The sequence below is a fragment of the Dipodomys merriami genome, unplaced genomic scaffold (genome assembly GCF_024711535.1).
Source record: "Dipodomys merriami isolate MVZ:Mamm:240054 unplaced genomic scaffold, mDipMer1.0.p SCAF_14, whole genome shotgun sequence".
NCBI classification, from domain to species: Eukaryota; Metazoa; Chordata; class Mammalia; order Rodentia; family Heteromyidae; genus Dipodomys; species Dipodomys merriami.
Window position 1 is genome coordinate 34,368,194 of NW_027202715.1, and position 26,092 is coordinate 34,394,285.

Genomic DNA, 26,092 nt, shown 5'->3' on the forward strand with positions numbered 1-26,092 from the left:
AGTGTTCTAACTGAGCCGCCTTCTCAGCCCCTCTAAGTCTGTTTTGATTTCCTTTTTCAGGTTTTTAAAGTTTTCATCATAGAGGTCCTTCATTTCTTTAGTTACGTTAATTCCTAAGTATTCCCCAACAACAAATCCTCAAAGAAACAACTGCCCAATGAATAAGTGGGCTAAAGACTTAAAGAGAAATTTCTCTGAAGAAGAAATAATAATAGACACATGAAGAAATGTTCAACCTCTCCAGCCATAAAAAAAATGCAAATCAAAACAACATTGAGATTCTACCTCACTTCAGCTAGAATGGATATAATCAAGAACTCTAATAACAACAGATGCTGGAGGGGATGTGGACAGAAGGGAACCTTACTTCATTGTTGGTGGGAGTGTAACCTTGTTCAACCACTTTGGAAAGCACTGTGGAGGTTCCTCAAAAGACTCCACATAGAGCTCCCCTATGACCCAGCAATCCCACTTTGAGGCATTTACCCAAATGATCACAAACAAGACCATACTAAAGCTACCAGCACAACTATGTTTATTGCAGCATTATTTACCATAGCTGAGATATGGAACGAACCCAGATGCCCCTCAGTAGATGAATGGATCAAGAAAATGTGATGTGATGTGATGTGTGTGTGTGTGTGTGTGTGTGTGTGTGTGTGTGTGTGCGCACGCACACGCACGTGCACAATGGAATTCTATGCCCTCATCAGAAAGAATGGTTTTGCCCCATTTGTTAGGAAATGGAATGACTGGGAAAAAATTATATTAAGTGAAGTAAGCCAGGCCCAAAGAAACGTAGGTCCCATGGTTTCCCTTATTTGCAATAACTAGTATATGTTTGGGACAAGTAGAAAAGGTCAAAGTTATATACGTATGACCACATAAGATGAAGTTAAGTGAAATGAACCCCAAGATAGGGACACAAGTGTTTTTTTTTCCTTTCATGCCATTGTTTTTAACATATTTATACGGTATCATGTGATTTTTTTTGTTGCTTTGTATGTCCCTCCCCCATGGTATAACCCCTGTTTTCACTGTATTTGATGTTGGTAAAAATTGGGAAGGGGAAGGGAGAAAAGAAAATGTTTAAATAGGGATATTAGTTGACCCATTGTAACAATGAGATGTATAAGACAATATGTTGAAAAATCAACTTTGCAATTTAGGCAGCGGAGTTGGAGGGGGGAGTGGGAAGGAAGGGATGGTGGGGAAAAACAAAGTAGGAGACAACAATGTTTGATAAGAAATATACTCGTTACCTTGCTAATGTAACTGTATCCCCTCTGTACAGTATTTTCACAATAAAAATTCTTTTTTTCACACAAAAAAATTGGCAAAAAATTGGTAATTGGAAAAAATTATATTAAGTGAAGTAAGCCAGGCCCAAAGAAACATAGGTCCCATGGTTTCCCTTATTTGCAATAACTAGTATATGTCTGAGTCAAGCAGAAAAGGTCAGTTAAGTTGATGTTTGGGAAATGAACCCTAACATATGTATTCAAATGTTTTTTTTTTTCTTTCAGGTGATTGTTTCTAACACATTTATAAGATTATTTCTTTGTTGCTTTGTATGTCCCTCCCCCACGGTGTAACCCATGCTTTCACTGTATTTGAGGTTGGTATAATTTGTGGAGGGGAAGGGAAAAACGAATCATTTAAATAGGGATACAAGTGGACCCATTGCAACAATGAGATGTACAAGTCGTTATGTGAAAAACGAACTTTACAACTTTGGTGGTCGGGGGGAGGAGGGTTGGGTGGTTGGTTGGGGGGAGGATGGGATGGGAAGGGTAAACAAAGGAGGAGGCTACAATGCTTGATAAGAAATGTACTCATTATCTTGCTCATGTAATTGTAACCCCTCAGTACAGTATTTTCACAATAAAAAATGAAAATTTAAAAAAAAAGAATATATCCCAGAACCCAAATGCTGGTTGGAATACCCAAGACAAAACTATTGAAGCCAGGGGTTCACACCTCTAGTCCTAGCTACTCAGAAGGCTGAGATCTGAGGATCAAGGCTCCAAGCCAGCAGGGGAGGGAAAGTCATGAGACTCTTATCTCCAATAAACTACTCAAAAAAAAAAATCCAGAAGTGCTGCTGTGGCTCAACTGGTGGAGTGCTAACCTTGAGCAAAGAAGTACAGCTATAACTCCCAGGCCCAGAGTTCAAACACCAGGACAGGCAAAAAAAAAAAAAAAAAGATGAAACACAACAACAATAACAACAAAACTCTCAGCTGCAAAATAAGAAGTAATTTACAAATGAGCTCCAAATCTCAGTGGTCTCCAACCTAGCTTTCTAAAATATATAGAATACCATAGGAGAACATAAAAGTATTTCTCATATGCATAGCCACAGCATATACTACAAACTTTATTTATTTAAAATATATTTTAAAAGTCTATTTACATGAACATAGAATAATACACAGTGATGTATGCTAATCATCCTAAGCTACCTGGGAGAGGAATAATGACAGGATCTGGTGCCAGGCCAGTCCTGGCAGAAAAATCTTCATCTCCAACAAGAGAAGCTGGAAGTAGAGGTGGCATGCTTGTGATCCCAGTGATGATGGAAAGTATAAAATAGATGGATTGCAGCGCAGGTGCTTATCTGGGTGGAAAGCAAAACCTTATCCCCAAAATGACCAGTGAAAAACAGGGATGGGGGTGTGGCTCATTGGTAGCATGCCTGCCTTGCTAGTGTGAAGCCCCAAGTTCAAATACCTAGTACCATAAAAATTAGGAAAAGAAAACTCCTTATGTAATTGTCTTAAATTACTAATAGAAAACAGAAAATTCTGTCCAGCCACTTGGGTAAAGAGAGAGTTTCTTAGCAGGCTAACAATGCACACTAGAATAGGACCCTCTGTCCTGCTCTTTGTCATTTACCCAAGCTCAGGGAAATCTATGTTCATACAGAAAACTGAATACAAATGTCTTCAAGGATTTTTAGATTTTTTTTTGTAAACAAACCTGGAAGGCACCCATCCTTCCAGTTGGAAAGAAAATAAGGTGTGGTCAATCTCTAAAAGAAACTACAATTGAGCAATAAACAAATCATTGGTGCATGCAATATTAGGGTGACTGTCACAAGCACCATCCTACGTGAAGAAGCCAGACTCAAGACTATTTAATTCCATTTGCGTGACATTCTGAAAAGGGCAAAACCGTAGGGACGGAAACCAGTGCTGGAGTGGAAGGAAGATTGATTACAAAGGATCTTGAGGGAATGTAGGGAGAGATAAAAATGTTCGGTCTTAATTTTAATAGTGTCTACATGACTGCATAAACGGTTCAAGAGATGAGACTCTATTTTAAAAGGTGAGTTTTACTGTAAATGAATAAGTCTGCCAACAAAGAGTTTTAGAAACATGTGCAAACACGTCCAGAATTAAATTATATAACATTCACTATTGTCTTCAAGATACCCTGATGGCTTAGAGAAAAGTACATAGAAATGTATAAAGCCCATGCTATGTAATTATTAAAACTAGAGCTCACTATATATTTGACTAAAGCTTATACTATATATTTGACTATTCTATACAGTTGACATTTCTTACAATAAGTAAATATTTTAAATATTAAAATTTGCATGTATTTATTAATAAAGAAGCATAATAAATATTTAATTTTATGTACTATTAATGTCAAAGAGACAAATCTTGATGTAAGTGCAAGACTGTGACACTGACATTATTGACAAAGGCTGGTTTGAAACCCTTGAGTTTGTAAATCTAATTGGAATTATGAAAAATAGAACTATTTTATTCCTTTGTAAGTAACATGAAACTTCAATTACTTAAAGCAGTTAATTACTAGTGGTTTCAGCTTTTCCTAAATGTATTTGCATAAAGGATTCCCTCTCTTTTTGGCAAAGCAATAGAAGAAATAATATTGCATAAAACATACTTGAAACATACATGGAATACTATTCCAGACATATTAGATGGGCACATAAGAAGGACTGTTATACTGATGTGACAAGGAGACAACTTCATCCTGGAGTGGAAACAGGTGCTTCATGGATGTAGATAATGCTGGCTGCCATATCATACAATTCCTGGGAGAAAAATGGTTTAACATAGTAAAGTTCTGCCCTCTGTATCTGTCTAACAAAATGAAAAGTGATTGATTGGGTGGAAGGTGTTTCCTGAATTGGAACTTTTTAGTTTGAATGTGACACTTCTAGAATTCAGGTGTTACCAAATGGTAGCATTAAGCCTAGCCTTAAAAAACATAGGCAATAAGGGCTCTGTTCACTGAGTAGAATTATGTAGTCTATAAAAAATTGACAGAGACAGCTTATTGCTTTTGTTCTTCTGCATTTCATCATATAATATATAATTTAACAAGTTTGCATTGTTTCCACCCATAGATTATTATTTAAATGATCTCACATGGAGCTCTGGTTCAATATCTTAAAAGCTCACAGATAATTCAAATAGTTTCAAATGATAGTTTGAATTTAGAAACATTAGGATAATCATTTGTTCTTAACATAAATAAGAAATTAATGTACTATTGGCCCTAAGGTTGTTTTCATAGATTTTTAATGTTTTTTTAATTGTAAAAATAGTGTACAGAAGGGTTACAGTTACATGAGTAAGGTAATGAGTACATTTCCTATCGAGTATTGTTACCTCCGCCTTTGTTTTTCCCCTTCCATCCTTTCCTGTCCCATCTCCCCAACTTCTCCCTTCCCCCGCAAGTTGTAAAGTTTGTTTTCAACATAGTGAGTGTCTTGTCTTGTACATCTCATTGTTACAATGGGTAAACCTTTATCCTATTTAATCATTTTGTTATTTCCTTTCCCATCCCCAAATTAGAAAAATGTATATACAAGATGCAGGGCACTGATGTCAAATACAGTGAAAACAGGGGTTATACCATGGGAGAAGAACATACAAGAGAAACAAAAAAATCACATAGTACATTATACATATGTTAAAAAAATAGCAAGAAAGAAAAAAAATAGTTGTGTCCCTATCTTAGGGTTCATTTTGCTTAACATCACCTTATATGGTTATATGTACATAGCTTTTGACCTTTTCTGCTTGTCCTAGACTTATACTACTTATTGCAAATAAAGGAAACCATGAGACTTATGTTTATTTGGGCCTGGCTTACTTCACTTAATGTAATTTTTTTCGTCTTTCCATTACCTAACAAATAGGGCAATGTCATTCTTTCTTATGGAGGCATAGAATTCCATTGTGTGTGTGTGTGTGTGTATATGTACATTATATATATATATATATATATATATATATATATATATTCTACATTTTCTTGATGCATTTATCTACTGAGAGGCATCTGGGGAGCTCTATGTGGAGTCTTTTGTGTAACCTCCATAGTGCTTTCCAAAGTGGTTGAACAAGTTTACACTCCCATCAACAATGCAGTAGGGCTCCCTTTTGGCCACACCCCCTCCAGCATGTTGTTATTAGATTTGTAGAAGATTTTTTTTTTGGGGGGGTCTGGTCGTGGGGCCTGAACTCTGGGCCTGGGAGCTGTCCCTCAGCTCTTCAGCTCAAGGCTAGCACTCTACCACTTGAGCCACAGCGCCACTTCCGCCTTTTTTCTTTTTGCTTATGTGGTGCTGAGGAATCAAACCCAGGGCCTCATGCATGCAAGGCAAGTGCTCTACCACTGAGCGACCTTCCCAGCCCTTGTAGAAGATTTTTTAATCAGAAAGATTATACATCTTGCCTTATAAAAGATAGAGTTCTTTGAAAGGGAAAATCTTAGCATGAAGATGTTTATTGGAGAAGCAGTCCTATGCAGGGAAGTGGCAGGAGTGCATCACCGGATGAGCACAGGAAGAAGTCATGCTTCAGTGTAAGCCCACTATCACAAAATGTTGGAGTCCGGTACCCTTCCTCTATTCATAAGACACCTTTTGTGAGGTATGTTTCCTGAAAGGCTGGTCCCACAGCTACCTGCCTCTAGCACCCTTACCGCTAGAGATTAAGTCCTGAATTTAAACAGATCCTCTAAGAATTGTGTGGCACATTGCCAAATACATTACAAGCTTAAAGTCATCCATTAGGGTATGTGAGCATGGGCTCTTGAATCAGATTCTCAATGTTCATGTCAGATCACTGAATAGATGCAATTGAACTCCCCAGAGCCTATCTAGGAAAAGGATATCATCTTAAAAAATCATAATCACTAGAAACAATACATGTGAAATATATACATTGATTAGTATTGGCTTTTCATTGGCTCCTAATTATTTCTACCTTTTTTTTTGATACAGTCCACTTAAGAAGACTTTATCAGCATTTCAAACATGCACTTTCCAGTGAGGATCAACTGCTTCTCATTCATGTTTGGGGCCCTTGTAGTCAGTCATTTGCTCACAATTTTTTAATCTATGTTTTCTTTTCTATAAGTTGGCATCATACCGATGAATTTTTGTAACTGCAGGCCCTGTCATTTCCCAAGTTGCTTTTGGCAGAACTGTGTCTTTATTGCTTCTTCAGAAAGGAAACTTACTTTTTTCTCTCCCTAAACATTTTAAACTTGGTTTGAAATGACTTTGCAGCACAGACAGTAGCAAGTTGTTAGCATTTGCTCAGAGTATTGAATACTTCATTGGGTCATTGTCCTGAAATTTTCACAAACTGGTCAGACGAAAAAATTAGATCAATTCCAGTAAGCTCTCATGAGAACACCTCTGTCTTTCTCTGAAGCCTCAGTGTAGATTGGTTTGTTAAATTAGTTTGCTGACATCTTAAGCTTAGAAGGGATAAAATAGAGGCCAGGAATTTTGCCACAGTTGTTGGTGGTAATATGTTAATTCAAAATGCTGGATGGACATAGGACAGCCAGGGTTTCTGAGAATAAACCATGAAATTCAGGTGGAAAGGGTAAGAAGCCAAGTCAGAGATTGAGGATCAAAGGCACACCTTATCTATTTTTATTTGGTCTTGTGAATGTATAAAAAACTTTGAGAAATTTGACAAAAATAAATAATTCAGATAGTATCACCGCAAACAAAATAAGACAACAAAATAAAAAAAACTTGAAAGTAGAAAGTTTACTAGGGACTGAGAATGGGGTTGGGGGAAGGGAAAGGAGGGAGATAAGATATGGGAAGAAGGTGGTAGAAGAAGGTAGATGGACGTCATTAACATGATTTGTGTAAAAATGGGAATTCCAAACCGCTGCCTCCCCCCCAAACCTATGTATAATGAAAGTATATGACCCTGTTGTCTCTTTATCCCTTAACTCCATTTTATTTGAAGGAAGAATTAAAATGTAGGTGTCTTCTTCCCTTGAGATAAATGTTGATACTAGCTTCTTGATTATTTTTTCAGAGTTCTTATCTGCAATAAGCAGAAATGCATATATGCATATGAAACTAATATTTAATATTTTACTGTTAACTAAAATCATGTAGGTGACTATCAGGTTGATAGTTTATTCTCATTACCATTTTATATATGAATAGAGATTTAGTAAAGTTATCCAAGGACAGACACAGCTAATCTATGACAGAGCAAAATGATATCTCTACCCATTTCTATCTATCTTTTCTCTACCATCTAGCTATCTATGCCATGTATGGATTTTATCAATGCTCTCTCATATAAGGACCAACTAATTAAATTTCACTTTTACATATTCAATCAATGCTTCAATGCATTTCCTTTGGCACTAAGTTGTGTTTAGCACACAAATAACATTCTTGGAGTGGTTCAATGTGACAGTAGTGTTTGTTCATAATAACTTAATTTTTAATGGAATATCTCATCTTATGATCAGCTTACATTTTCCTCTGGGTATTTGAGCCATAGAATAAATATGGTGTTAAAATACTCACACTTAAGACTTGAAAAAGTTAAATTTCTGTAAACCAAGCCTCCTTTGTTTTTCAGATAGTAGCATAATTGAATACTTCTTTTCCCTGTTGCTTCCAATTCAACTAATTTTTCATAAAGTATTATGATACTGTTTAAACAATGTATGTTTATATTCTTTAAAGATAGGAATGGTTATGAGTTGGCTGTCAAAGAATTGGCTGGTGGAAGGCATACTTACATAGACTCTCTCTGATGCTTACACTCACATTATCATGCTGTCCACATCTGTGAGCCAGGAGGAAAAGGAGTTCTCTCCTTTCATGATCTGGGAAGGGGTCCCAGGCACGCCTGGCCATCTGCAGCCAATAACCCCTGAATGCCCTTGGGAAGCTTTCCTTAGAATATGATAGCTTTGTCTCAGAACAAAATAGATCCTGTTTTTCACCAAGAATACTCCTGGAATATAAATCATCCAGAAGGCATAGACTTACTTGTTGGTGGCATGAAAGATCGCTAGGTGTCAGATCCTTGAGGAAATGGTATTTTTCAGAAGTTGTCTTTAAAACATCATTCACTCTGTCACAAAAGGCCCAAGTTTTATAGCCTTGCAGCTAAAGCATTCTGAATTGTTTGAGTCAACACTAAGTGGCATTTCTTCCACACATGAGTGAAATAGATATTATTAAAAAATATATTCAGCTACAGTACCTGTTACTTTAAGGAATCTCATTAAACTAATTTGTGTTTATAACAGAGAAATAAGAATCAACTACTACTACCAGTCTGCTAGATGTTCAGAAATTTGCCTTTCTGTTGTTTAGGAAACAATTAATTTGTTTTAGCTATGCAGGTCCAGAATGTATTTGTCTATTTGTGTGTTCAGATGACTGCATCCTTTCTGTCCATCTCATGATAGGACATTTTGTTTCCTCAGCATGGAGGCAAGAATAGAAAAGGGATGGTCTTGGTCTCAAAACCCTATCCTGTCTCTCAAGGTAATAATTTGTTTTGTATTATATCAATGTGGTTTTGTCGGTCACCATGATGGTCAATTACTAAACACGAATTGATCACCAAGTGGCCAGATGCTGTTACCTTAACAACTCTGTATGTTATTTTAATCAATTAAATGACTAGATCAAATTAGCCAGTTGCCACTTGATCACTAAGAGTCACCGACATAGGCAAAGTCTTAAGGGGAAAATGGTTGCTTTAATTATTGTGTCATCTAAATAAAAATAGAATAATTACAAGTTTAGTACTTAATTGGGGCTATTTTATTTTTCTCATCAGGTCTGAAAATTAGTAGCCTTAAAGTCACTGTAACAATTGCATAGAACATTTATGCATCCAGCAAATATTATTAAGGACCAAGTATTCCTCTGTATTAGATTCAGAGAATACAATGGTGTGTAATTCATACTACCTGTCCACATAGAAACAGTGAGCTGTTGATGGAGATATGTTGATAGGGAAATAATATCAACAGGGCATGGTAAATTAAAACAATTCATGATAAATAGAAGTAACTTGTTCTTTCTACCAAGTTAGGATAAGTTAGGAAATGTACACACATTTGCTGAAACAAACTTAAGTAAGATTGTGAAAAATCAATGGATATCCTCATAGTAGAACAAGTGATTTATTTTACTGGCATCACGCATCTAGTAATCAGTACAATCAAAACTCAAATGGATAGTTCGATCCCATAGCTAACCTCTAATTCTGTGGACTATAAATTATTCCCGTAGTTCTTGCTTTCCCAAATACATATTTATGTCTGTCAAAATGTAGATGTAATGACAGATGGGTTCAGCTTAGCTTGTTTCCACCATCTTGTTTCCATTTTCTGAAGTTTGTAAGCTATGAGAAAAGTCACTTTTAGGAGATCAAAGTCTGGAAGCCAGATTAATTCCATTTTTTATTGCTGTATTTGGATCACAAAATCTAGATACAAGTTTAAATTATAATTCTTAATTATTTCAGCCTTGTCATTTATTGTCCTAAATCTCATTTTTATCACCAGCAATCTACAAATTGACCCTAAAATCTACTCTGTGTAAAAATCTGCTGCTGTTGAAGGTTATGTATAGCAGACATTCTACTAAGTTCTAGAAACCTGCCATGAATGTAATGAAGACACTAGCCTTGGGATATAAGAGAAAGTAGAAAATCAAAACAAGAAAGAGATACCTGGTGTGGCAATTTAGACATAAAATCAAAATAGGTTGACATGATGTAGACACGTTTCCATTAGGTAGGGTTGCTGATGTTTTCTCTGTTAGTAGATGTACTGGGCTGCTGAGCCTTGGGAAAATGGGAGATCTGAAGGACCTGTGGAGTTTATATGTACCTATCATCTGCAGGTGAAGGAAGATAGCTACAAAATTAGATTTAAAGTTTTGATGATGACTCTGTTGTCCTCTATCTCATGTTTCAAACCACTTTTAAATTAGAGATTCATTCTATCAAGGAAATGATTCACAAGAGCCTAGAGAAGGAATCTTCACCTAGTCTATCATAGTCCTAAATCACAACTGTTTCCATAAGTTTAGAATCAGATTATTATGAGTCTGGCACTTTGGGCCAACAGGGTCCCATCCAATATGGCAAAGTATTTTTGTCAGCAGTTATTTCAGTCAGTTTTTATCAGTTTTCTATTGCTGTTGTAATTATGCAGATAGGATGGCAAAAAATGATGCCTCTTAGTTCTAGGGATAGAGTATTAAATTACGGCATTGGTAAGATTATGTTTCCTATAAGATTGTGATCTTGCCTCTACTAGTTTTTGGTGTTATCGGAAATCTTTGTCATTCCTTGGCCTATAGCTGTGTCTCTGTCATTACATGTTGTCTTCTTATAAGAACAGTATCCTGGGTCCCACTCTGACCAAACATGACTCTAGCTTGACTAATAGTGCCAGTTGCTTTTTTTTTCTCTGTTACTTTAGCTTTGCCTTAGTCTAGTCTTCCCACTTTCTAGACTAATTAAAATAAATAATTAAAATTGTCACCACTTTTGACAGCATTAACACAGAGTAAAGTCTAGCTCCTTAAATCTTTCCTAAATCACATAACACTTCCCAAAATCATTTAGTAAATTCTTTCCAACAGCCACTTCCTGTGATGCCCCATAGTTCAAGGTACTGTAACAAGTAAGAACCCAACATATTTAATTATGAGTGTATTCCTGGTGGCATTTGACTGGCAGCACTGACAGACATTTTAATAATGCACATAAGTTAAAATGTGATAATTGAATTAAGAAACATGTTTTGCATGTGGAATGCAGCAATATATCAAATGACTTAAGTAGGGAACGTGTTCCAGGTAGAAAAATGTAGGAGTGAAGAATAGCTGCATTTGTAATAAGATTGTTATATAAATACACAGATTGAATGAAATTATCTCTTATTTTAGAAATAAAATTAAACTAAAGCTTGATAAAAGAGTTTGATAAATGAACTAGTGTATGTGTTACCTTCCTTTGAAAAGCTTAAAAAAATGGAAAAGTCATTAAATTGATGGAGTTGAGATCTATTTATGGGATCTATTAAGGGATGGGTAGAAATTCATTTTACCCAGTCAATTTGGGAAGTCAGAGATGTTTGAGGCAAGATGATCTGAATCCCTCAGTATCCTGAATGGCCAACATTTCCCATTTTGGTTTGCTTGGTCATAGCTGGTAGTACTTAAGTCCTTCTGTTCCACTCACAGCTATTCCTTTAAGGTGCTGGTCACATTAGGAATGCTGTGTTAAAGATGGTCAAATACCTGCCCTAAAAGATGAAAATCACTCATCACGTTCAGGAGCTGCCTCTCAAGCTGCCTCTCTTACTGAGACCCTTAGCCACCAACCTCTTTTACTTTTATCTCTCCTTAATTTCCACACAGATCTTAAATTCTCATTGCTTTTGGGAAGGAAATAACAACCTCTGTGTCTCCCTTGGTTATCATTCCCAAAGAAGAGAACTATGGGGACTTAAAAAGCCCTCTCCCAGTCAATCAGAGAAAGACCTTTTTTTTTTCTTTCAATTTTTAAGATATTTATTGCCTGACAAATTCATTTTATTTATACTGGAGAGGTTATCAAATTATTTTATGCATATGATATGAAAATATTTTTAAAATTAAAACCAGGGGCTGAGATCTAATGATAGCAGCTCAAAGCCAGCCAAGGCAGGAAAGTCCATGAGACTTTTATCTCCAAATAGTCACAGAAAAAGCCAGAAGTTGTACTGTAACTCAAGCTAGAGTCCTAGCCTTGAGCAAAATGAACTCAGGGACAGTGCCTGGGCCAGGAGTTCAAGTACCAGAACAAGCAAACACAAACAAACAAACAAAAAGTAAAAGATTTAAATCTGATGCTCAGTGGGCTCATGGTGTCTCATGTATGTTACAAAATTTGATGTAGCTGTTTTGTTTCTGAGTGGTTGTTAGCTTGGAACAGTTTTATTTGATTATATCAGAAGTTGAGTTCTGTGGGGTAGCTTATTTTGCTAATTTGAAGGTCAATTTGTCATGCCAATCTTACATACTATTGCAGATTTTTATCTTAAGTTTATTCCTGTCAAATTTCCTTCAACCCTAATTAAATTTAGCTTGAAATAACAATAGGTCTTATGCCACGTGTGTCTCTGGGATTGTGTCCTGTGTCCTCCTGGCTCGTCTCCAGTCATCATGGCGTCCTAATTCAGCTCTCCATTGGAGCTGAATTACCTTGTTGGTATTATTTTTTGCTATTTCTTTCCTCTTTAGCATGTTTTCTAGCAGTGTTATGTGTATTTGTGTGCTGCAGGCCTTTGTAACAACTGCGGCCTGAAGCCTGATCACTGCATAATGAAGACTCCAATATTCTATATTTTAAAATGTGGCTTCTGGGATGATTCACTTTACAACAAAACCTTAACTTTTATCATATATACTCATGATGTCAAGAAGCTCAGTGTGTCTCCCTTTGAGCACCTACTCTGTTAGAGCCTGCCTCTGTCTTTCTGCTTGCTTGCTTACTCAATAAAACTCAGCTGCTAAGTTTTCTTAAAAAAAAATAACAATATGTCTTTATGCTAACAAGAACAATTTATTACCCATTGAAAATTACAATTTCCCTAGCTCCTAGATATTTTTCCCAATGAAACGTTTTATAATGTAGTTTTTAATAAACATAACACTATCTAGTAACATCTATCAATATCAATTGTGTTATAGCAGAACAGATAGTATTAATATGCATTTTTTGTCAGTCCTGTGGCTTGAACTCTGGGCTTGAGCACTTCCCTGAGCTCTTCAGCTCAAGGGGAGTGCTCTACCACTTGAGCCACAGCACCACTTCCAGTTTTCTGGTGGTTAATTGGAGATAAGAGTCTCACAGATTTTCCCACCTGGGCTGGCTTTGAACCAAGATCCTCAGATCTCAGCCTCCTGAGTAGCTAGGATTACAAGCGTGAGCCACTGGTGCCTGGCTTAATATGCATTTTAAATTCTGGTAAGAAATTAGTCTTTGGCAACTTTTCTTTCCTTTTTACTACCCCTAGCCAAGTACTTCTTTTTCAAATCAAAGTATTGACTTCTACTCAAGTGTTTTGAGAGGAACATTTTAGGAAACTTAGTCTTACTTACTTCTATGTCACTTCAGTCAATTCAGGCCTATCTTACAAAAGATTGTGCTAGTTCTGAAAGAGGAGGAACACTCTGCCCTTACTAATTGAAATCTTCTTTGCTTAAAAGTGCTACTTAATGTTCTAGCAGAGAGGCTGAGAGGACAAGTCTCAGAGTGAGTCAGCTTTTGCTGGGCACATTCGGAAAGTTGAGAACATAATGGGAGCTCCTGGACATCAAGCTTGTAAAGGTAGGTAGATGGGTTGAAAGTAGAATATGGGTGAGGTGCTAGAGAGATAGGAAAAACCAAGAGAAGTCAAGATTTTCTCATCTCCTAGTTTTGCAATAGTTTCTCCCAAACCTTGAGTTTATTTACAGTTGTACTTAGTATTTTTGTAACAATGAACTAAAATTGATTAAGAGAATCAATTATGTCAGGTTTGGATTTTGAAATGAACTTAGGCTGAACAATTCTTTCTAATTCAAAACATAATCTCTGCTGACCATTATTGTTTACAAATATTTTTTAGAGCTGTGTCAGCTTCACAGTGAAACAGAAAGAAAGGCACTTAGTTTCCATATTCTCCCTACACTTCCAAGCTAACACAAGCATTACCTTCTCTGTTATCAACCTTCCCTAGACAACTGGTGCAAGTTACAACTGATCAACATGGGTAACATTATCACTCAAAGTCCATAGTTTACAGTAGGATTCACATTCAATATTGTGTCTTCTGTGAGTTTGGATAAGTGCATAATGACATGTATTCACCATCAGAGAATTTAGTACTTCCAGTGTCATAAGGTGCCTCTTTCCTTGGCTTTTTATTCCCTCGGCTACCTCAGCTCATTTCAGAACACCCTGAGCTAGTTTAGATTGGTAAGACAAACCTGCAATCTAGAAAGCTGAGAGACATGTTTTATGTCTGCTGTCACTGATCTTATTATTCTGGAATGTGATTTCAGCCCTGGTGAAATCCAACTGCAATGAGAAAAAAAAAAAAAACACTTCTCTGATATATTCAATCCAACTGTTCATGGAGAGTAGCTGTTCTTTTCAATCAGACATAGCACAGAGGAATGATAATAGGATAAACACAACATTATTTTTCTGCCATACACTGATTTTAGAAAATTGAAGTCTTGGTTCTCTGACAAAGAATATTTGACAGGAATTTTGTTTGCACTTTGTACTATATACTACGTGCCTATTAATCTAAGCTGTGGTATATTTATTTTTAAAGGAGCAGAAGATCAGCAATTTCTTCCACTTGTTATGTTACATTCTAATAATTAAAAGTTTCCCCAATTGGATTATTATTACTTCAAAAATTCTGTGTGTCTTTTTCAGGAATCAGAATTAAAATATCTCTACAATATAGTGCCATTAATAATGAGGGATCATCTCAAGCAAGATTTTCCATAAGCAGAATAACAGAAATACTATTTTCTTTCCTTTTCTTTTTCTTCTTTTTTAATTTTTTTTTATTGTAAAAATGTAGTACACAGGGGTTACAGTTACATGAGTAGGGTAATGAGTACATTTCATAGTGAGCATTGTTACCTCCTCCTTTATTTTCCCCCTACCATCACTTCCTTCCCCACCTCCCCAACTCTTCCCATCCCCCACCCCGACATTGTAAAGTTCATTTTCAATATAGTGTTCTGTACATCTCATTGTCTCAATGGGTCAGCCTGCATCTCCATTCTGCAATATCCCTTCACATCCCCAAATTACAAAAATATATCTACAAGGTGCAGAGGACCAGCATCAAATCCAGTGAAGACAGGAGTTATTCCATGGGGGAGAAACATACAATAGAAACAAAAGAATCACATAGTGTATTGTAAGTACATTAAAAACACTAGCAAGTAAGAAAAAAATAAATGAAATAAAAATCCTCTTGTGTCCCTGTCTTGGGGTACATTTTGCTTAATATTATCTCATACAGTCGTACGTACATAGCCTTTGACCTACCTTGCTTGTCCTAGACATGTACTACTCAATGCTAACAAGGGAAACCATGGGACCTATGTTTCTTTGGGCCTGGCTTACTTCACTTAATATGATTTTTTTCCAAGTCTTTATATTTCCTAACAAAAGAGGCAATGTCATTTTTTCTGATGGAGGCATAGAATTTCATTCTTTTTTCCCTTTCCTTTTCTTTTTATTTGTGGTACTGGGGTTTGAACTCAGGGTCTTATACTAGCTACACAAAATCTTTAATGCTTTAGCCACTCTAGTAGTCTCCTTTTACATTGGTCGTTTATAAGATATAGGTCTTCATGCCCATCCTGGCCTGGATTGCAATTCACCTATTTCTGCTTTTTTTTTTTGCTGGGATTACAGACATGCTGTATTTTGTGTAGTCATTGGGTTTTCCCTCAGTTTGGGATGACAAGAATGTCTCTCCATGCTCAGCCATTGATTGAGGTAGAGCTGCATAAACTTTTGTGCCAAGACTGGCCTTCAAAGTAGTTAAGAATATAAACTTGAGCCATCATGCTTGACTCTTCCATTTTGTAATTTATTATGTTGCCTTCAGTTTAGGATTTCACTGGTATGTCATTGCTTAAGTCATACAACACTCTATAACTTTATAACAAAGTATTACATAATACGGATGCCTCACATGTAGTGGAGTCATAGTTGGAAGAGTCATTAGACTAGTCAGAAAAGTCATTTCTAATTTTACTCATTATCTATAAGCTATGTGGTCACTGGAACTGTACTTACACTATCAGATCCTGGTTTTTCTTTGTAAAAATGTTGAGACAATAATTGTAACATGAGGATTAGAAAAATTGTATATATTCTGAGTAACAAGCTTAGCATAATTAGATAGTGACTAGAAAATAGTATATCCATAAATGCTTTGGCAGCCTGTGAGATAAGTCTAAATAATCATTGCTTTCTGGTGTTAATTCCCTTGGTAATCTCTCTTTGTTTATGACTGGCTTTATAGCCTACCTGCTAATAACTAGAATGGGCAGTAGAGGGAGGTGTGTGTGTGCTCTTATTTTATAGTTTCTTAAATTCTTGATGGAAGAGAAACCAGCTGCCATGCTGAGGTGTGTCTAGATAGTAGTACACACGTTGGTTGACCAAAGCCTGCCCACAACCAAATAGATGATCATGGACACAAATTGCCTCTACCCACCGGAGCATTCAGATGAGACTGTAGCTCTGGTTGCTACCAGAGTTAGAGTTGCAGACTTCTGTTCCATGGTTTTCATTTGCACTGTCTCCCCTTTCTTTATTCCCAATGCTTTCCTTCTCTTTCTCTCTTTGTAATATAATATCCTTTATAACCCTGATTCTTTTCACTCATGGAGTCAAATGAGGATGTTTCTAATCTGTTGTCTTGTTCTGCCTCATCTTGTTGTTTTAAACTACTACTTTTTAAAACGAGGGGTACAGTACTGAAGCTTGAACTCAGAGTCTCATGCTTTCCAGACAGGTGCTCTACTACTTGAGGCAAGGCACCAACTCTTTTTTACTTAGAGTTGTCTTTCCAATACAATCTTTCATTTTAACCCAAGCAAGGCCTTAGACCATGACCCTTCTATTTCTATCTTCCACATTGCTGGTGAACACCACTGTGTTTCAGTTATTTATTTATACAAGACTAAATTAGCTTTTTGCTTAAGTGGGCCTCATACCATGATGCTCCCCATCTTTGAGTAGCTCGAATTACAAGTATGAGCTACCATGTCCAGACTTAACTTGTTACATTTTAAGGTGATTTGTTGCATCCAACTAGATGGAAAATAAATCATAATCAGTTGAAAAATTATTTCATACATTTATATAACTCATATATAATTTACCTTAAACCTACAGGTGATATGTTTTGGTGTGTGAGGTACTAGAGGGAGAAGTTTGAAGCAATTTTAGGAGGTAGACTAGAAGCTGTGTCTGTTTTCCTGACTGTAACCATGAATCTTCATGCACCTCATTAGTATTTTGAAGCACTTTGAGAAATGTGGACATTATGGTCTCATAAATTTGGGAAACATCAATGTGGTTTCATTTGTAGAGAATAACAAAGAGCAAAGTATTGTATAAGAAACTCCAGAAATCTCAGAGCGTACAAAGTTTCTGATAGGTCAGTAGCTTTATTGTATTCTGGATGCTTCTCTCCAAATTCATGTGTTGGTAGCTTAATACTCAAATGTAGGATCTTACCGGTAGGGCTAGGTCATGAGGATTCTGCCTGAGGAAAAGATGGAAACTACATCTTGATCTTGGACTTCCTACCTTCCATGATTATAAGAAACGAATTCCTATTCTTAATAATTACTTAGTCTCCAATATTCTATTTAGCAACACAAAATAGACTAAGAGAAACTTTAATAGGTTCAATATTTCACCATATATTCAAGTACATTTTGGGTTAATTTGCCCAACAGTGTGGATATCCTGGCCTGCACCTCTGAACAGTCTGAATTTGGCTTAGAAATAGCTACTTCAATCTGTTTAACCTTGCCCCAGCCACAGGCCACGGGGCTTCAACTTTTCCTCAAAGCAAATGTTTTGCTATAAAAACAAGAACTCAGTGTTAAAATCACCAGATGGTTATGGCTGATCAAGTTCTAATCTGACAGCACAGAAGAAATTGTCCTCAATATCAGTCTGTTGATCTCATTTAATTATTTCTCTCTGCTTTTTGAGTTTATTGTTGATTATTTCTAACACTTCATAAGGACTTGTTAACAATACCTTTCCTCCTACCCTACTTCATTCTTATTTAAAATTCTTGGATAAGCAAAATTTTATTTCTCCATGGAGCACTTTTCTTCACTGTAACTTGTAGACTTGCAGCATTTCTGTTAAATATTGTATAATGTTTTTGCCACATATTGAAAGGTTCTTTGCATCTCTTATGTACCATAGTAACAGCTCTTGGAAGTTACTATGACAACTTCCTTTAAAATTAAAAACAGAAATTAAACATTTTGTATATTTGAAAGATCTGTCTGATGAAATGCTTAAACTGGCATAAGCTATGGAATACTAGCATGTTTTTATTAAGATACCATTTTAGGAATTATCATTGGAAATGTTATTTTATTGAACTTTTTTATTTCAGCTATATTAACATTGCTGTTAGATTTTTTTGGCAAAAATACCAAGATTAAGTATTTTATGGAATGTGATTAGTTACTTATATGGGTTATTTTTAGAGTTTATGGTTTGTATATGAAATGAGTCTGAAACAATGAGTAAAATTAAACTTCCTTTCCTTTAATTTGTTCATTTTTGTCAAGTATTTTATCACAGTGATGGAAAACTCTCTAACATACTTTTCTATGCTTCATGCAGTCTCACTGAAATGTCCATTTCTTATCACAATGATAAAAACTCTCTTCAAGCCGTTAGATTGAATGAGTGCAATTGCTGTTTCTGTGGATCCAAACCATTGAAGACTGGTAGTTTATTTGACTAAATTCTTATATAAGAGAAAGAAAAGGAGAGACAGAGAGAGAGTTATAAGCTTCCATTACTTTGGAGTGTTAAGTGCAGCTGGGTCAGAGTTTCAAATAACCTTAGACTTTCTCCTTCAAGTGTGGGTGAAATTAACAGAACATAATTACAGGAAACTCAAATTTATATCATTTCAGTTTCAAAAACCCAAAAGAATTGGAAAGTTCCTTTTCCCTGTAATGAAGAACTCAGATATTGACCAGCTTAAGTCATATAGGTACTTATGAACCTATGTCTTGGAGGACATCCTACAAGAAATTTTCAGACTACTGTTATGATTTGTATACGAAGTAACTCCCAAAAGGCTTATGTATTAAAATAGTTCATGTTATTTTGTCATATTGTGAAGGACGGGTCAAAGTGGAACATAATTAGAAATACCTCCAGCATCATGAGTCAAAGGTAGTGAGATGAGGAGACATCCTTAAAAGGAAGGAAATAATTTACCAGGAACAAAAGAGAGAAAAGATTATTGGTTCAAATAAAAGTAAGGTCCATTCCAAGCCACTTCTACATCCCCTCACTAATAGAGCATAGTTCTAAGAGCTGGAAAATAGGAGGAACTAATTGCTGACATTTTCTAAGGAGTCAGATGACATTTATTTCCTAGCTAAAATATGTAATTTGATCGAACAATGGTAGTGAACTCCAGGTTGTCATTCTAAAAATGACTGACTTCTTTACTCAGTAGAGGAAATAAGCAATTTTTTTTCCGTTGGAGGGACCTATAATCAGAGGAGGTATTTAAAACTGACCACAAGAAAATAGCATATGTCAAAGCAGCAAGTGTTGTCTTCAAGAACAGATGATTTATCAGCACAGGCCTTCTGAGGTAGGCCCTCTGAAAAACCTAGATTGGCCCATCAGAATAGTATGCAGTTGTAGAAGAAAGAAAGTGATTTCAAACAAGACTTGAAATGCCTATACTAGTGTTGAAACTCACAGATGAATTATAGTAATTAAATAAAACATCTTTCTACACATCCAGTTTCCATACACGGCGTGAAGATTTGCTACCACTGATCTCCTTCTGTAAAGACACACTGACCAACAGAAAGCCAATGAATGCCCTTAACCCAAGAGCAAGGAAAAACATATACATAGTTGTATATGTTGGAATTTGTATTGTATATGAAACAGTCCCTGGAACCACATCCTTCTGACTGACATCTGCTAACTAAGCTTCTGAACCTAAAATTTCCACAAACTCATGAACAGTGCACCAAGCTAGGCAGAAAGTGTTCAATATAGGAGCCCATGGGAACATTTCATTTTCAAATCATGAAACAGAAAGTGAGTCTGAACTGCCCCAAGAACTACATTAATCCTTCCCAAGGACATTCCAGTGACCTCATTAGTTGCGATCTCATTAGATCACAACTCTTAGAAGCCCCATCATCAACCAACATTACTACTCTGGGGATAAAAGTCTCAACCAATGGAAGAAACACTCAGGACATAGTCAAACCATAGCAGAAGGTGAATAGTCAGTTCTTCCTTCAAAGTTATCACAATATAATAGGATTGGTCTAACATGTAAGTGGAGAGACTGAGTCACTAACTAAGAACCTTGTTTAATTGATAGAAGCTTTGTGAAGGGCTATACACAGAAGCCTATATGGAAGGTTCTCTTTTGAAAACACATTATAATAATCAACAAGTCAATTTAAAGTGAAAATTAGCAGATAGTGGGATTTGCTTACTCTGTCCCAGGAAAACAAGAACTTGATGTTATTTATCTTCAAAGCTTAAGGCTGAGGAATTTGTAGACTGACTTCCTTTTTTCTTTTTTCTTTTATTTTTCTTGCCCTTTGTCTTCTAGGATGGCAAGATTCAAGAGATGTAGAATGAAATATAATTAAGGCTACAAATGCAGGCTACACATGCAATTCTGAATTTTGTAGTAGATATATCTTAGTTAATAAAAAAAAAAAAAAAGGAGCAATTTCCTGGCACGGTGTCTCACACCTGTAATCCTAACTACTCAGGAGGCTCAGATCTGAGGATTACAGTTGAAAGCCAGCCAGGGCAGGAAACTCCCTGGGACTCTTATCTCCAATAAACCACTAGAAAACCAGAAGTGGTGCTGTGGCTCAAGCAGAGAGGCTCTCCTTGAGCTGAAGACCTGATGGACAGCATCCAGACCCAGAGTTCAAGCCCCATGACTGACCAAAAAAAAAAGAGCAATTGATTTCACCGTTACATTTTATTCAACTTAATTTATAACAGATACTCTTTAAACATATATTTTGTATTTGACAGTTTTTATGTTACATATTAATGAATTGAATGTTTTCCATCTACAACTTACTCCAATTTTATTTCACAAGTATTGGAGATTAAAGTCAGGGCTTTGTGTGTGTTAGACACTTACTTTAGACTCGAACTGTGCCCCTAGCTGTAATGTATTACAGTTTGCATTCATTATATTCAAGGGCTCAAAGGCCATGTGTGGTTACTGGCTACCATATAAGACGACAAGGCTCTAGGAAGTACTAAAAAGAGTACTATTTCTCTTGCTGTACTCTGTCTTCTATCCTTGGAGCTTAGAAGAGCTATGCTTTGTCCTACCGTCACAGTACAAATGTTGTTTTGTCCATGAAATCCAGGAAAGGAGCATATGCTTGAGGCAAGACAAAGATGTGGAATGTGTCTTGACAAATTGAAAGGAACCGCAAATTAAAAAATACAGAGGAAGTCAGGTGCTGGTGGCTCACTACTGAAATCCTAGCTACTCAGGAGACTGAGATCTGAGGATCATGGTTCAAAGCCAGCCCAGGCAGGAAAGGCCGTGCAACTCTTATCTCAAAAAAAAAAAAAAAAAAAAAAACACTCAGAAAACAGAAAGTGTAATTTGTGGAGGGGAAGGGGAAAAACAAATCATTTAAATAGGATACAGGTGGGCCCATTGCAACAATAAGAAGTACAAGTCCTTATGTCAAAAACGAATTTTACAACTTTGGTGGGGGTGCCGGGGAGGATTGGGTAGAGGGAGGCGGGGGGGGGGGTATGGGAAGGGATGGGAAGGGATAACAAAGGAGGAGGCTACAATGCTTGATAAGAAATGTACTCATTATCTTGCCCATGTAATTGTAACCCCTCTGTATAGTATTTTCACAATTAAAAAAAAAAAAGAAAGAAAACAGAAAGTGGCACTGTGGCTCAAGTGGTAGAGCATTAGCCTTGAGGTGAAGAGCTGAGAGATGGTGCCCAGGCTCAGAGTTCAAGCCCCACAACAGAAAAAATAAAAAATACAGAAGAATACTTATAAAGCAACGAAGTTATTGATCACCTCACTTTTGAAGTAAACAAACCTAGGTTTGAATACTGGCTCTGCCATTTGCTAGCTTTTAAGATTTAAACAAGTGATCTTATTACTCTGAGCTTTAGTTCTTCATAAATAAAATAGGGAATATAATGCCTGTTCTTCAGGATTGTTGTGAAAAAATCATGTGCTTGTGCCCCTTGCTGTAGTTTTGGTTACTTCATTCTTTTTTTTTTTTTAATTTAATTTTATTTTATTTGAGAACATACTGTACAGAGGGGCTACAATTACATGGGCAGGATAATGCATACATTTCTTACCAAGCATTGCAGCCTCCTCCTTTGTTTACCCTTCACCTCCCTTCCCAGCCTCCCCCCTCCCCCCACCCAATTATACCCCCCCACACACCGACATTGTAAAGTTGGTTTTGACATGACATTTTGTACTTCTCATTGTTGCAACAGGCCCACCTGAATCCTTAAACGACTTGTTTGTCCCCATCTCCTCCACATGTTATACTGACATCAAATATAGTGAAAGCGGGGGTTACACTGTGACTTCATTCTTATTTTCATACTCAAGTATTAGTTACAATGAGGTCTTATCAACTTTTTACCAGGGTTAGCCTTAAACTGTGATGTTCCTAATCTTAAATTATGAGCAGCTGAGCCACTGAATCCAGCATACATTTAAGAACAAAAGCCAATTAATCTATTTCCAGCTATGAAACAATGTTTAACATGAAGCATTTGACAAATGTTAATTGAATAAATGAATTGAAAGGAAGGAAATTGAAACCTTAAGAAGTATATTTTTGTCTATTTTTCCATTTATCCTTTTATTCAAGTAAAATTTTTTGCTGCCTGCTTTTTTTTATGGATATAAGATGCTGATATGTTAGCCTTAATATGAAAAGTTCACAGTGTACATTTGTAGACCAATAGATCAAGTAGGAATATTTCTAGCTTAATAGAGAACTTGGCATTATATAGCATTAGGGTTTCAGAGCTATCAGTTAGATGTTGAGAGCTGATAAACATTATGCTACTCTTTCATGATGCTGGACTGAGCATCAAGCTGCAGCTCTCCCATGAGCCATGTGACTAAGAAGGTAAACCAAACATACAGTTTTGCCTGTATACCAAGTATACAGGATGCTTGATATGTTAGCTGTACTAAATATATATCTAATCTGACTCATGATACTTCCAATGTATAGTTAGTTTATCAGAACATAATTCCATTGTAAATTGAGGAGCATCATGCTTTGATCCTTTTGCTTTGATAGTCCACCTAGTTTATCATGGATCAAGTACTTCAGAAATATAACTGAAGTTCTCTAACTCACTCAGCTACATACTTGGGAACATTTATACTATCCTGAAAGTCTTTAGCCAGATCAAAGCTGCTTATCAATTTATGTATGCATACTACAGTCTTTGGATGTCATTGAAATTGTTGTATTTGAACACTGACAAATGTTTTGAAGTTAAAATTGCATCTACTCGCACCGTTTACGAGTTTGTTCTTTGCAAATTGTCATACATATTTTTGGAAATCTGAAAGAATCTCGATTAAGAAGCTCATGTTTTGTTTTCATTTTCTTAGTATTCCAACCTTGTTCTAAACTAAGCTTGATCTTCTAAAGAAAAATTTCAAAGAGATTGTTCAGATTCAATTTCTTTCCTTTTAGCAATTCAGAGTGACAAAACTGCTGATAGCACATTTCATTTTAAGCAAAGTACTGCTCTTTCTAGATCCTCTAGAGTTTGAGGGAGGGAGGTAAAAAAATATCCTGGTTGAGGAGTCTGAAAATTAATTATTTCCATTATATCAGCTTTGGATGATTTATTTACTCCTCCAATTTTAGCTCGGATTGACAAAATGGGAATAATAAGCCTTGATCTAGTCCCATTGCTGAGTTGCTGGGATGATTCAGTGAGGGTATAGGTTAGCAACAAATATGTAAGAATAAAGTGCAGCATTGAGAGGAAATAATGTAGATACCAATAAGGGATCTTGAAGCTTGGTTATTTTATTAACTTTACTTTCAAACAAACAGCAACATGGGCTCCTGGGTCACCATTTATCTTAACATGAGTATTTACGCTTGGATAAGCAATATCTCTCTCAGATGAAAGAACCAAATATCTCAAAAGGATATGTTCCGAAAGTGGTATGAACTGAGAAAGAAGACTGAAAGGGCCAGAAATAACTTCCTGTCTCCAAAGAGAGAAGGAATAGAATGGACAGACAGCCTCATCCAATGGTAAAAATAATGAAAAATTCTTTATCCTATGGAGAAAAATCCTTACACAATTGAAGGAGTTCAAGAATTGAACTTGTGCTCAAACACTGACCTTCTCTTAAATGGAGTCAGGATTTCTTCTAAGTTATAAAAACCTTTCCCATACAAAGTTGGTGGAAGTGGTATAACCGTTGGGAAAATGGAATTACTGAAATGCTAAAGAAATCTCAGATGGCCTTCTTTTCATTAATTTTGGGCTAAATTAATCATTTGTGTAGTCCAGAAGAATCATTTCATATTTGAAAGGGGAAAAACAGAAGTGAGGATTTCAATCAATTAATAGAGCACAAGAGACTAATAAATATAAAGGGACTAAAGACTAATTCTATTTATCAGAATAAAAATAACCTGTAGCCATAATATGATACTATATTAAAATAGCTAATGAAGACCCAGGTGACAGTCTTAAAAATTAGAATCCTTATTTACCCCAAATAGACTTTTATTCACAGCATGGTTTCACAGCATATTAAAGGATAGACAAAAATGTGACAAATGCTTTGTAAAAATCCACAAACATAGATTTTGTAAACTTTTTTTAAATCAATGAACTGATGATGAAACATAATATATGTAGTATCATGGAACTGTGCTGTTTAATAAAATAACCACCACTAATTATAATGTGTATCTATTAAATGTTTAAAATGTGACAATTTGAATTAAAATATGATATAACTATAAAAATAGATAAAAATCAGTACAAAGGAGAATTATTAAATATCTAGTAATATTTATTAAATATTGGAAAAATAAAATGGTAAATTAAATAAGATATATCATTAAAATTGCTCTTATTGGTTTCTCTATGGTTTTCTTTCCTAGTATGGTTTCTAAAAATTTTAAAATTACACATACACACAAATATGTGTCAGTGTTTTACATTATTTTTATTACAAAGTGGTGATATATTTAACACATAACAAAAATATAAGCTGAATTAGGGATCTGCCTAGTTACATAGCAGCTTTGTGCTCTTAAATAATTTTATTTCTGAAGTCATAAAATGTTTACAAAAGCATATGGAAAATTAGGCCTCTTGGAAAATATGTGCAGATATCTCTCAACTTATGAAGCCTACCATAAGTTGAAAATGTTATAAGAAAAATACATTTAATATACCTAACTTCCCTGAACTTCTTAGCTCAGCAACACAGTACACAGTATAGTACTATCTCCTCTCCTGATCATGCAGTCATCTGGGAACTGAAGCTTACTGGCACTGCTTAGCACTCCAAGAGAGTTATATAAAGCATATGAAGTAGACCAGGAAAAAAATCAGTATTTGAAATTTAAGTATTGTTTCTGGTAGATATGCTTTTACACCATTGTAGAATCAAAAAATGTAAGTTGAACGATGTTAAATTGAAGATTGTCTGCATTTGTCTAAAAGTGAAGTCAAAACTGAAGCAAGACAGAATCAGATCTTTCTTAAAAGGTGTTACAATGGTTATTATCAAATTGACTGATCCAATACTAATGTATTGTAGAAATATCTACAATACTGAATACAAAAATATAAAAATGCAAAAAATAATGACCATGAATGCCCATTCATGCACAGCTTAACTTTGAATCTTCTCTCTTTCCTTCCTTCCTTCCTTCCTTCTT

At 35.8% G+C, this 26,092-nt stretch overlaps 1 long non-coding RNA gene across 2 annotated transcripts in view; it reads left to right on the plus strand.

Annotated features, from left to right (window-relative positions):
• The window catches only part of LOC138825790 (uncharacterized), a 98,444-nt gene that overhangs the window by 53,432 nt on the left and 18,920 nt on the right, over positions 1 to 26,092 (plus strand). Inside the window, exon 3 of one of the 2 annotated variants that reach the window (XR_011371519.1) lies at positions 8,758 to 8,812. The exons of the other annotated variant lie outside the window; for it this stretch is intronic. This is a non-coding gene — a long non-coding RNA (uncharacterized lncRNA). Of the gene's footprint in view, positions 1 to 8,757; positions 8,813 to 26,092 lie in introns of those variants that run through there. 2 annotated transcript variants of the gene reach the window in all.